This window comes from Peromyscus leucopus, chromosome 4, assembly GCF_004664715.2.
Source record: "Peromyscus leucopus breed LL Stock chromosome 4, UCI_PerLeu_2.1, whole genome shotgun sequence".
NCBI lineage: Eukaryota > Metazoa > Chordata > Mammalia > Rodentia > Cricetidae > Peromyscus > Peromyscus leucopus.
In genome coordinates, this window is record NC_051066.1 from 66,050,806 (window position 1) to 66,062,168 (window position 11,363).

The 11,363-nt window shown below is 42.0% G+C and overlaps 1 pseudogene; it reads left to right on the forward strand.

The window, feature by feature from the left end:
• The first annotated feature begins 3,558 nt into the window (after positions 1-3,558).
• On the forward strand, positions 3,559-5,522 carry LOC114684857 (annotated as a pseudogene).
• Positions 5,523-11,363: the final 5,841 nt, after the last annotated feature.

The following is an 11,363-nucleotide window of genomic DNA, read 5'->3' on the forward strand; positions in this document are numbered from 1 at the left end:
TCTATCATCATCTTAAAGTCATTTTTAGGGTTGATTTCTTCTGTTTCTTCTATCTTGGTATGTTCAGGTCTTGCAGGTGTAAATCACTAGTTCTGATGTTGCCATATAGGTCTTTATGTTGTTACCTGTATTTTTGCACTGGTGTCTACTCATCTCTTCCTCTGTGTGGTGCAGGTGGTGTCTGTGTCTGAGAGTGCCTCCCTTGTTCTAATTTTTAGTCTTGCTTCAGTAGGAGTTCTTGGTTAAATTGGTGCTATTGGGCTATTTCTTCAGGGGCAGCTGATCTCAGTCGGTGAAGTATATACTTATGATTCTGGTGATGTGGTTTGGTGGCTGGGCAGCGCCTTCTTCTGTGTTCCCAGGTCACGTTTTGTTCATTCGTCAACTCCTCAGCTGATCTTGTTTCTTCAGACTTCAAACTGTAGGGATCTGAATCCTTTCCCAGATGGGTTTCAGCTGAGCGGGGTAGTCTCACCAACACCTCCAAGTTGTTGGGTTTTGCAGGATCAGCAGCTGGGCCCTGGGTTGTCCTCAGACAGAGTGTTCAGATTTGTTCTGGTTCCGTCCCACGGAGATAGCTTCTTTCCCGGGTGTTGGGGTTAGAGGCGTCCCTGCCTCTGCTTGTCACTGCTGTCAGGCTCATCTACGTCTACAGGCCACCGCTGGGCCTGTATGTCCCTGTTGGCCGCCACTGCCGGGCCTGTATGTCTCTCCCGGCTGCCACAAGCCTGTATGACCCTGTCGGCCACAGCTGCTGGGCCTGTCTACCTCTGTGGGCCGCTGCCAGGCCTGTATGTCTCTGCTGGCTGCCACCGCGGGCCTACCTGCCTCTGCTTGTCGCTGCTGCTGGGCTCATCTACCTCTGCGGGCCTCTGCCTCTGGTCCTGTATATCCCTGTACATGTTGGTTTTTATGCTAGTACCAAGCTGTTTTTTTTTTTTTTTACTGTAACTCTATCATAGAGCTTGAAGTCATTGATTGTGATGCCTCCAGAGGTTGTTTTATTGTAAAGGATTCTTTTGGTTATCCTGGGTTTTTGTTTTTCCATATAAAGTTGAGTATTGTTCTTTCCAGGTCTGTGAAGAATTGTGTTGGGATTTTGATGGGGATTGCATTGAATCTGTAGATTGCTTTTGGTAAGATTGCCATTTTTACTATGTTAATCCTGCCTATCCATGAGCATGAGAGATCATTTCATTTTCTGATATCTTTTCAATTTCTTTCCTCAGGTACCCAAAGTTCTTGTCATACAGGTCCTTCACTTGCTTAGTTAGTTACCCCCAAGGTAATTTACATCATTTGTGGCTATTGTAAAGGGTGATGTTTCTCTGATTTCCTTCTCAGCCCGTTTTTTCATTTGTATATAGGAGGGCTACTAATTTTTTTGAGTTAATCTTGTATCCTGCTACATTACTGAAGGTGTTTGTAAGCTGTATGAGTTCCTTGGTCAAATTTTTGTGGTCACTTATGTATACTATTATGTCATCTGCAAATAGTGAAAGATTGACTCTTCCTTTCCAATTTGTATCCCCTTGATCTCCTTATGCTGTCTTATTGCTCTGGCTAGAACTTCAAGTACTATATTGAATAAGTATGGGGAGAGCGGACAGCCTTGACTTGTTCCTGATTTTAGTGGAATCGCTTTGAGTTTCTCTCCATTTACTTTGATGTTGGCTGTTGGCTTGCTGTAAATTCTCAGGTATGTCCCCTGCATTCCTGACCTCTCCAAGTAGAACACATTTTTCTCAGGCTTGTCTACTGAAAATATATTTAAAAGATAGTAGATAAGAGAAACAGTCGCCGGGCGGTGGTAGCGCACGCCTTTAATCCCAGCACTTGGGAGGCAAAGCCAGGCAGATCTTTGTGAGTTTGAGGCCAGCCTGGTCTACAGAGTGAAATACAGGAAAGGTGCAAAGCTACACAGAGAAACCCTGTCTCAAAAAACAAAAAACAAAAAAAAAAAAAAAAGAAAAAAAAAACAAAAAAAAAAAAAGAAAGAAAGAAAGAAAGAAACGGGACTGGACCTGAACATTAACTCTTGTTCAGCAGTAAACTATTTTCCTATAGCCATCCCATTTTCACCTCCCCACCTCTCATTTTCCCATTTCTACTCCTACATGAATTAACAGTTAGCCTAGATTGTCTCCATTGAATCTTCCAAGTCTCATATTCATGTTCAATGTCTATATTTTAAAAATCAATTCTGTTTCTATAAACTCTTTCTCTCCCTCAATGATGACAGTGATCATGATCATAAAAGATGGAGGAAATTTCCTCTGAAAAAAGTATCAATCACCCCTTCACTCATTCATTCACTTACTCAACAGTACTACTGCAGTTTTTTTTTTCAACTCTTACTCTCAATTCTCACATGAACCTGCTAAAAGCAACTAGCAATAATAACTGTGCCAGGCTATATGCTGGACTGCCTTAATAGTTCCTCTACCAGATCAGAGAAGCCATCACTTTTAAACTTTACCCTCCACAGAGTTTCATGGCAAAGACTTCTTGTACACAAATTTATCATCAAAATGTAATACAAATTGTCTCTATTCCAATTGCCAATACAATACTAGCTCTCATTAAAGCCTTATGAGTGTGGCCTTTAGGCATTTCTATTGTCATTCTGGTTCTCTGCAGTCCCACCAGAATCACTAAAGCTTTGGTTATAACATCCTATGGCTTCTTTTGTTTACATCTCCAAACTCTTCCAAAGTCTTCCCACAGGCTAGCCCCAAAGGTTGAATGTAGGCGGACTTTTCTTTCCCACCCCAGTTCCCAAATAACCAACACAGACACTTAATATAAATTATAAATGCTCAGCTGATAACTCAGGCTTATTATTAACAAGCTCTTATAAGTTAAATTAACCTATTTATATTAATCTATATATTTCCACATAGCTCATGGCTTTACCTGTCCTCCAGCATGTCTTGCTCCCCGTGTCTCCTGGAAAATCTTCTGACTCTGCCCTTCTTCCCAGTGTCCTTTGTCTGGTTTTCTCTCCTAACCTTATCTTGCCCAGCTGTTAGCCTATCAGCTCCTCTATTAAACCAACCACAGCATAATTTACACAGTGTACAGAAGGGATTATTCCACAGCAGCTAAAAGCCCAAATATCTAAGGTTAGTCACAGCAGTGACCCCATTTCTTTGGAAACAAAAATTTATGGTAGTCACTTTTCACATCACTGTGACAAAATATGTAGCAGAAATAACCTAAGAAAGGAATTACTTATCTGGGTCCACAGTTTCAGAGGAGTCCATCCACGGTTGCTTGACTCTGCATTTGGACAGAACATCACAGCAGGAGGAACATGTGGCAGAGGTTGTTCTGCACTTCTGGGTAGACACGAAGCAGAAAGTGTGAGATTCCAGTCATCGGCCTGTAGAGCAGTGTCACCCACAATCAAGGTGTACCTTCCCTCTTCAGTTAATCCTTTCTAGAAATGCTCTTAAAGATGCAACTCAAAGTGCCTCACTAGTCTCTTATGTGAATCTAAATCCAGTCAAGTTAATAATAAAGTCTAACCATACCCCGTGTAACCATGCATGATAAATGGAAGATGGTAAACACACAGTACATGCTAAATAAACAAAAGATATCAAAGAGATGCCAGCATCATTTATCTTTCTCATTTGGAAATTGTTTGGACCAGACATGGGGTCACTAGGAAATAAGAAACAATTTTCTGCCAGACATCAGTCTTCAAGGACTGGGTTTGCATACCTAAACCCACATAAAAATCCAAGCTTCTATGGGCATACGAGTAATGCCATTACCTGAAAGAAGCCAGCAGATTGGTGGTGGGAATGGAGATGGCCCTTGGATTGACACCTTCAGGCCAGACACTGTCTGCTTCAGAGTCTTGACCTCTGCATCCAGGATGCCCAGATGAAGACACCACCTGTTGATGGGGACAGGTCATTAGCTGCCCTCATTCACAGGCTTTCAGAATTCCTGGCCTTGCCTCCAGCTACAAGCCTGGAACAAACAGAGAATAACAATGTGGAAGAGATGACTGCTGAGCAATCAAAGCCTCTGAATGCCTATGAGGGGAGTAAAGAAACCAAGGCACATCACTCCTCCCTTTAGCACACCCCAACATGCAGCAGCCCCTGAACCACACTGATGCTGGGAAACTAAGGCAGAAGCCAGCTTCTGATAATGCCATCTTGGGAAGCAATAGCCTTGGTCTAGGAGAACCTGGGTCTCTGCAGAGTGCTATGGCCTCAAGCATTGACTTGAAGACATGACTACAGTGGTGTCAGATATTCACCTTCCCCAACTCTTAACCTCCCGCATTGATCTAGACCACTGAGAAAATCCCACAGCAATCCATTCCAAAGACTCCACAGTCTCAGGAAGGATCAGGCCCAGGAATGCTCCAGCATCACCAGACTCTCTGAACAGGTGAGCAGGAAAGACCAGAAAGTATCTCATCTGCTTCATGGAGTTCCTCAGGTCCAAATCCAGCACCAGGACCTGGTGGAAGGGGGAGAGACTGGGGCCAATGCTGGGGCCAGTGAAGGGGCCATGGACAACATGGACAACAACACTTGGAGGGCAAAGCTCAGAAATCTGCACCCAGCAGGCCCAGGGTAACTAGGGCGCAGGGGCAAGACAAGACCAAGAGGAGCAGAGAAAACAGCTTCAGCGAAACACAGCCGCTGAAGCCATCAAGTCACAGAGTCAAGACACAAGAGAAGCCCACCGTCCCCAAGACCAAGAGGAAGAGGAATCCGCCCGAGCTCAGCAATGACAGCTCTTAAAAGCCTCAAACTCACCTCAGCAAGCACATGCTGGCATCCATGCAGATCCTTCACCCACTGAAGAAGAAGAGTGAGGACAAAACTGGCAACTCCTGCTAAACTTCAGATGCAACCAAGATCCCAGGACAGGGCCAGCCACCACATCACTACAGAATGTGCCCTGTGATGGCCGAGGCCCTGGTCAAACCCTGCGCAATGCTCAGAGACCAGAGAGCAGAGTTTGCAAGGAGTATCTGTCTCCGTCCCACTATGAGCTGCCCCCATCTGGGAAGATCAAGTTAGTACCACTGCCTTTCTCAGCCCTGGACAAGCCTCAAGCCAGACCTGTTTCTAAAAAGCTTCTCTCCCTGGCTTCATGCAGGCCCACTGCAGCTTACCCTATGAGGGCACTGGGCCTCAGCCAGCTGTCTCTAGGCCTGCACCCTACAGACCATCTTCTCACACTTTGCTCCAGAGGGAGCTTGTTTCTGCTACCAGGAACAAGGCCTCATCACCTCCTAAACCTCAAACCCAGTATCTGCTATAAGACTTCAGCTGCTAACCAAATCTATGGAGAAAAGTCAACACTCCAGGGCCAGTCATCTCACAGCCCATCATAGAAGAGCAGAGGCCAGAGAGGGAGGCCATGAAGAGGCAGGCTCAACAGGGGAGAGAGAAGCTGCCAAGTACACCTCTCTGGGCAAACCCCAGCTTTTCCTTCAGAGGGAGAAGGATATGGAAATTTCTAGATATTACGGCTATGTCATGTAAGTGCTGGCCTAGTCTTTGGAACATAGTGCTATTCAACATAGACAAGGTGATATACAGATACAGATATACATATATACATTGGATTTAAAGACTTGGGTAAATGTGTAGATACGTAGGTATATATGGAGTTAAGGAGATTAATATGTAGATCCAAGGATTTATATATAAATGGCCAGATATAGTTTCTATACTTGTAAATATTTGAAGACACTAAAAGTGACTAAAGAAACTAAAGTTAGTTATATTTCATCTATGAGTAAGTATATATAGAGGGCTTTGATGGTTTCCTTGTACCCTTGCTATTATTCATTTATGTTGCCAAAGTAGTAATATATGTTACATAAATACATCATAGGCTATGAATCACTAGTAGTGTTTATTTAATGTAAAAGTAATTAGCCAAAACATGTAGAGGTAATAAAATTATTCTCCTTGAAGGAAAAAGAAACAATTTTCTTGGAATTTACCTCTGAGATATAGAAGTTGTATTAATATATTATCTTGCAGTGAAACATTAGCAACTTCATAAGCTATATGGAAATGCCCAACTACAATATTTGAATTTGTTAGTAATTTATAAGCCTTATATTTGGATAGTAGCTTGTACACTTTCAAAGTCTCTTAATATCTATTGCTTCATTTATAGTCTCATCATAGAAAACCTGTGATATTAATAAAATATTAATGGTTCATAATGTATAATTTTATAATAGAAGTCAAAAACATCACTTGGATTAGTTTTTAGCTGTAAAGAACAAAATCTGAAAGCGATTTTTTTTTTTATTGCAACAAAGCCTCTCACTTAAGCACAGCTCATCAGTTCAGCTAGGCTCGCTGGCTAGAAAGCCCAAAGATTCTCCTGTCTATGCCTTGCACCCCATCTCCAAGCACTGTGCCAGGATTAAGACATGCACCTAGATTTTTATGGATTCTAGGCATCTGAACTCAGATCCTCATACATTCATGGAAAGCACTTTATCAACTGAGCCATCTCTCCAGCCCAATAGTTCATTTTTATATGGAATATCCTATTGCATGAATTCATCATAATTATAAAAATATTCACTGGGTGTTGGAGTGGTTTCATTTTGACTGTTATAAGTAAAATCTTCAAGAAACGCCTTAAAAATATAGGCATAAACTGATAAATCCATTTATTCATTTCACGTGCAAATATACTTATATTCTTAATTCTAAATAAGAAAGCACTAGTAGGGTTGAACTGTAGCTGGTAAACAAAGTCATATTCGATGACTGAATCTTCACCACCAGCTTAGAAACAAGAATAATCTGTCGTGACAAGCACCACTTATAAATTTCGAAGAAAAACATTTTTTACTGCAAACATTTAACAAAGACAGGTTCCTACAATACATACTCATGAGCACACATTTTTTTAAATCTACCTTCCTGGTGCCAGAGAGATGGCTTAGTGAATAAAGGTACGTGTTGCTCTTGCAGAAGACCTGGGTTTGATTCTTAGCACCCACACGGTGGCTCACAAACATCTATAACTCCAGTTACATGGGATCTGATGTCCTCTTCCTGCCTCCACAGGCACAGACATACATGGAGGCAAACAACCATACATATAAATTTTAAAAATTAAAATTAAAAGAATTCTACCTTGCTTAGACTTATTAAACAGAATCCTATAATACAGAAAATATTGGGTCTGGCAGACTTTCACAGAAACTCAACTCCACAGAAACACATTAGGGAATATGTACAGGTTTTCCTTAACTATTGAATGTTTTGATGTAATTATTCACCAGTCTTCCCTGCATTCCTCTCTATATAAAATGTAATGCTTGATTCTATATCTGCATATTCAAAATCAATTATTTCAAAACATTTATTAAATCTTAATATCTCATAGTCTTCTTATTAATTATTAGTAAGACTTAAAATACCTTGTTTACTTTCACTTGATTTTTTTTTTACCCTTTAACAGATTTTATTAGATCAGTTTTAGGTTCTCAGAATTTAAGAAAATATAGGCATTTCCTATATGTTCCCTATCCCATCACCTGTGTGTTCACCTCCCCCACTGTTAGCCAGACACATCATTGTCACCCAACGTCTATAATTTACTTTGGTCTATTCTAGCTGTCGCACACCCCCAAGGTTTGAACACACACAAATGGACGATGACATACAACCATCATGATAGCATATTTTCACTACCCTAAAAATCTTCTGTATTCACCAAGCATAGAGGCTCATATCCTTAATCCCAGCAGCACTCAGGAGGCAGAGATCGGTAGATCTCTGAGTTTAAGACCGCCCTGATCTACCTAGAGTTCCAGGCTAGACAGGGTTACATAATGAGATCATTTTTGTGTTGTTTTTTTTTTAATCTCACCACAGTAAGCTTAAAACACAAGCAGATATTGTCAAAGCTCTGTAATGAACTCTCATACATTCATCCCCCAATTTAAATGATTATCTATTCAAGGAAATTTTTGTTTATCAATAGTAGGGCATCACAACAAATCTGTGGACTCCTTGGGTTAGAATAATGTGCTGTACAGGAACATCCTATGCATTGTAGGTTACTTCATGAATCTCTAACCTCTGCCTCCTTGACATCAGTGGCACTCTCCTTCCCCAACAAGGCTGGTCAAAGGAAAAATATCCCTAAGCATTACCAAAAGTCTTATACAGGCACAATCACCCCCAGCTGAAAGCCACTGACCTATGCATCTAATTCACTACAAGTAGTGTTCTCGCTCCTGTGGTTCCAAAAATCTCTGGGCCATCTTTAAAAGATAAAATTTTCTGTAAAGTCACATGACTAAGTTTCTCGTGTGCAGCTGAGATCTCCCCACACACATAAGTGCTCTCTGAACAGTGGGTGAGTTCTGCTTTTCCACATTTCTCACTGATTTCTGAAGTTGTTCCCCACAGGGACTTTGGGGTCCTGCTTCCAGTAAGACATTTTCCCTAATTAGGAAGGGGTGAAGATGACGGTCCCCAAGGACTCCCCATCTCTCACTTAATCATGACGTCTCCCCAGCTTCTCTTGAACTTAAAGCTGAGTTTCCAGGGTTCTTAGTTCTCTGAGAAACATCTGAGAAGCAAATCTGCTCTGCTTTGCTTTTTAATTCACAGGAAGTTGAGGCTGTGGATCTCCACATTTCCAAGTCTAAGTCTGCATGGGAATAAATCCTCATCTTGTGACTCCATTGAGACAGGAGTCTGGGCCATACCTGGCCTATGCATCTCCATCAGGTAACTGGGAAGCCATCATGAGCCAGGGCTGTTCTCACAGTTATTTGTGTTAGGAACATAAAACATCACTGTGCTCAGAACAGCCAAGTAACTGAAACACTAGTGTGAGCTTTGGGCCATAGGCTTAATGTAGCTGTGATAGTTTGTTCCACTTTGAAAGTAAAGAGAATGGTGCCATGAGACACCTGGCATTTCTCAGAGTATGCCTATATGAATATGTGTCAAAAAACACTGTCTGGACACTGGGTGGGACTCTAGGATGAATAAGGTATGATATCATACTATGGAGACTTTTCCTCCTTCGGTAGTTACTGAACACCTGCAATGTGCAGAACCCCAGACTAAGGAGACTAAGTTTAGATATCAGCTGTTCATTGATTCCCTGGTCTTCGCTGAAGACGATCTCATGATATCGACTTCAGTGAGCATTGGAGACGAAATGAAGACTAAGGCACACTCTGTCCTCCGGGAACTCATACTGCAGTAGACAATATCATTCACCGTGATAAGTGCTACGGTTGCACAGTGTCCTGAGAGAAGGCACAGTGGCTGCAAGGACCTATGAATTAGGGAGGAGGCTTCTCATCTCTGAGAGGTACCCCAGAAATTAAAGGGCTAGAAATTAGCTTATGGGAAAATGGGACAGGACCTAGGATTTGCAGTCTCTTCCTTTGAAGTGTGTGCCATCTGCATATTATAACCTGGATCTTGAATATCTGAAAACTTAAAGAACTCTGTAGACATTACAGAAGTTACTACCTGAGAACAGCTGAATGTGAACCCAGCTCTTTCTTCTGCAAGCAGCTTCCTGAGAGGATTGTCTAATGACCTGGGAATTTATGCCTGCTCTCCACACTCTGTGTCTATAATTGTAAGGTGTATTTCCTGAGTTCCCTCTGGTCTGCAGAGGTCTTCATCACTTGCCTGAATCAGCAAGGAGAGAGCTTTTGTGAGATGGGCAGAACCATCTTGCTCTAACCTCGGGAGCTCTGGAGTTTCGCTGAAGGAAAGGCTGGGTTAATGCACACAGTCTCAGCTATGTTGGAAAAGAAAGCATAGTTTTCAAGTCAGTCACTATGCAGTCTGGGCAACACCCTGAGATGTTATATAGCTTGGCCCTAAGGAAGGATATTGGACTATTGCTGCTACTAATAGAATTAGAGGCAATCAAAGTGCCAGGAGAGAGAAGAAAAGTAAATGGATTGAAGTGAAGGGAAAAGAAAAGGTCAATAAGTAATCAAACATAGACTAAGGACAAGAAAAAAAGTACAGCACAGATGTGGTGAGCTCTAATCCCCTTAAGGAATACTGAGCATCAAGGGAACTACACCAGGGTTATCTGTGGTTGTATTGTGTTCCCCAAAATATTGTGTACCTAATAAATTATCTGGGTCAGAGAACAGACAGCACTAGATACAAAAGCTAGAAAATGGTGGCACTCACACCTTAATCCTAGCATTCCAGAGATAGAAATCCTCTGATCTCTGTGAGTTCAAGGCCACATTGGAAACAGTCAAGCATGTGACACATGCTTTAATCCCAGAAAGCGAGCCTTAATCCCAGAGAGTGATGGTAGAAAGCAGAAAGATATATAAGCATGAGAACCAGAAACTAGAAACATTTGCCTGTTAAGCATGTGGCTGGTTAAGTATTCAGCTGGTTAAGCTTTCAGGCTTTTAAGCAGCAGTTCAGCTGAGAGCCATTGGGATGAGGACACAGAAGCTTCCAGTCTGAGAAACAGACAGCTGAGAATTGGAAGGTGAGATAGCTGTGGCTTGTCTCTCTGATCTACCAGCATTGACCCCAATAACTGGCCTCAGGTTTGATTTTATTAATAAGAACTTTTAAGATTCCTGCTACAGTTATCTATTCTGAAAACACTAATACCATATATTAAATGGTTGAGAACTTCATTCTGCAAACCAAGGGAAGAAGTAACAAAGGAAGACTTCAGGAGAAAGAATACTAACAATCCACTCAAAGGCAATAGAAAGACATGCAACACAGATGAAAACAGTGTCCTGGCAGCCTCTTCTTGATGAGGAAATACAACTTTCTAATCTTTCCTTCGTTGATTCGTTTCCACAGCTCTACTTTCTGCATACAACGTGACTTACTCATCGGATAATAGACATTCTTTTTTTTTTTGTGTGTGTGTGTGTGTGTAATATTCTTTTTTTTTCTCTTTTATTTTATAATTTAATTTAATTTTACATATCAGCCACAGATTCCCCTGTCCTCCCTCCTCCCACCCACCCCCTTTCCTCTCCCCAGCCCACCCCCCCGTTCCCATCTCCTCCAGAGCAAGGACTCCCCCTGGAGATTCAGCTTAGCCTGGTAGATTCAGTCGAGGCAAGTCCAGTCCCCTCCTCCCTTCAGCCTGGATAATAGACATTCTCGCTGATGGCCCTTGGCTTCAGGATAAAGCCCAAAGTCCCTAACAGTCCTTCAGATACTGATGGTGTTGTCTCTCCTACAACATGCTTTGCTATTTCCCGACTATTCCAGCCACACACAATACATTTTCACTTTCTCTCAGTCTTCGTGGCATGCTCTTCCTTCTCCATGTTGCTAACTCCTCACCTTTCATATTATTTCAGGTCATAC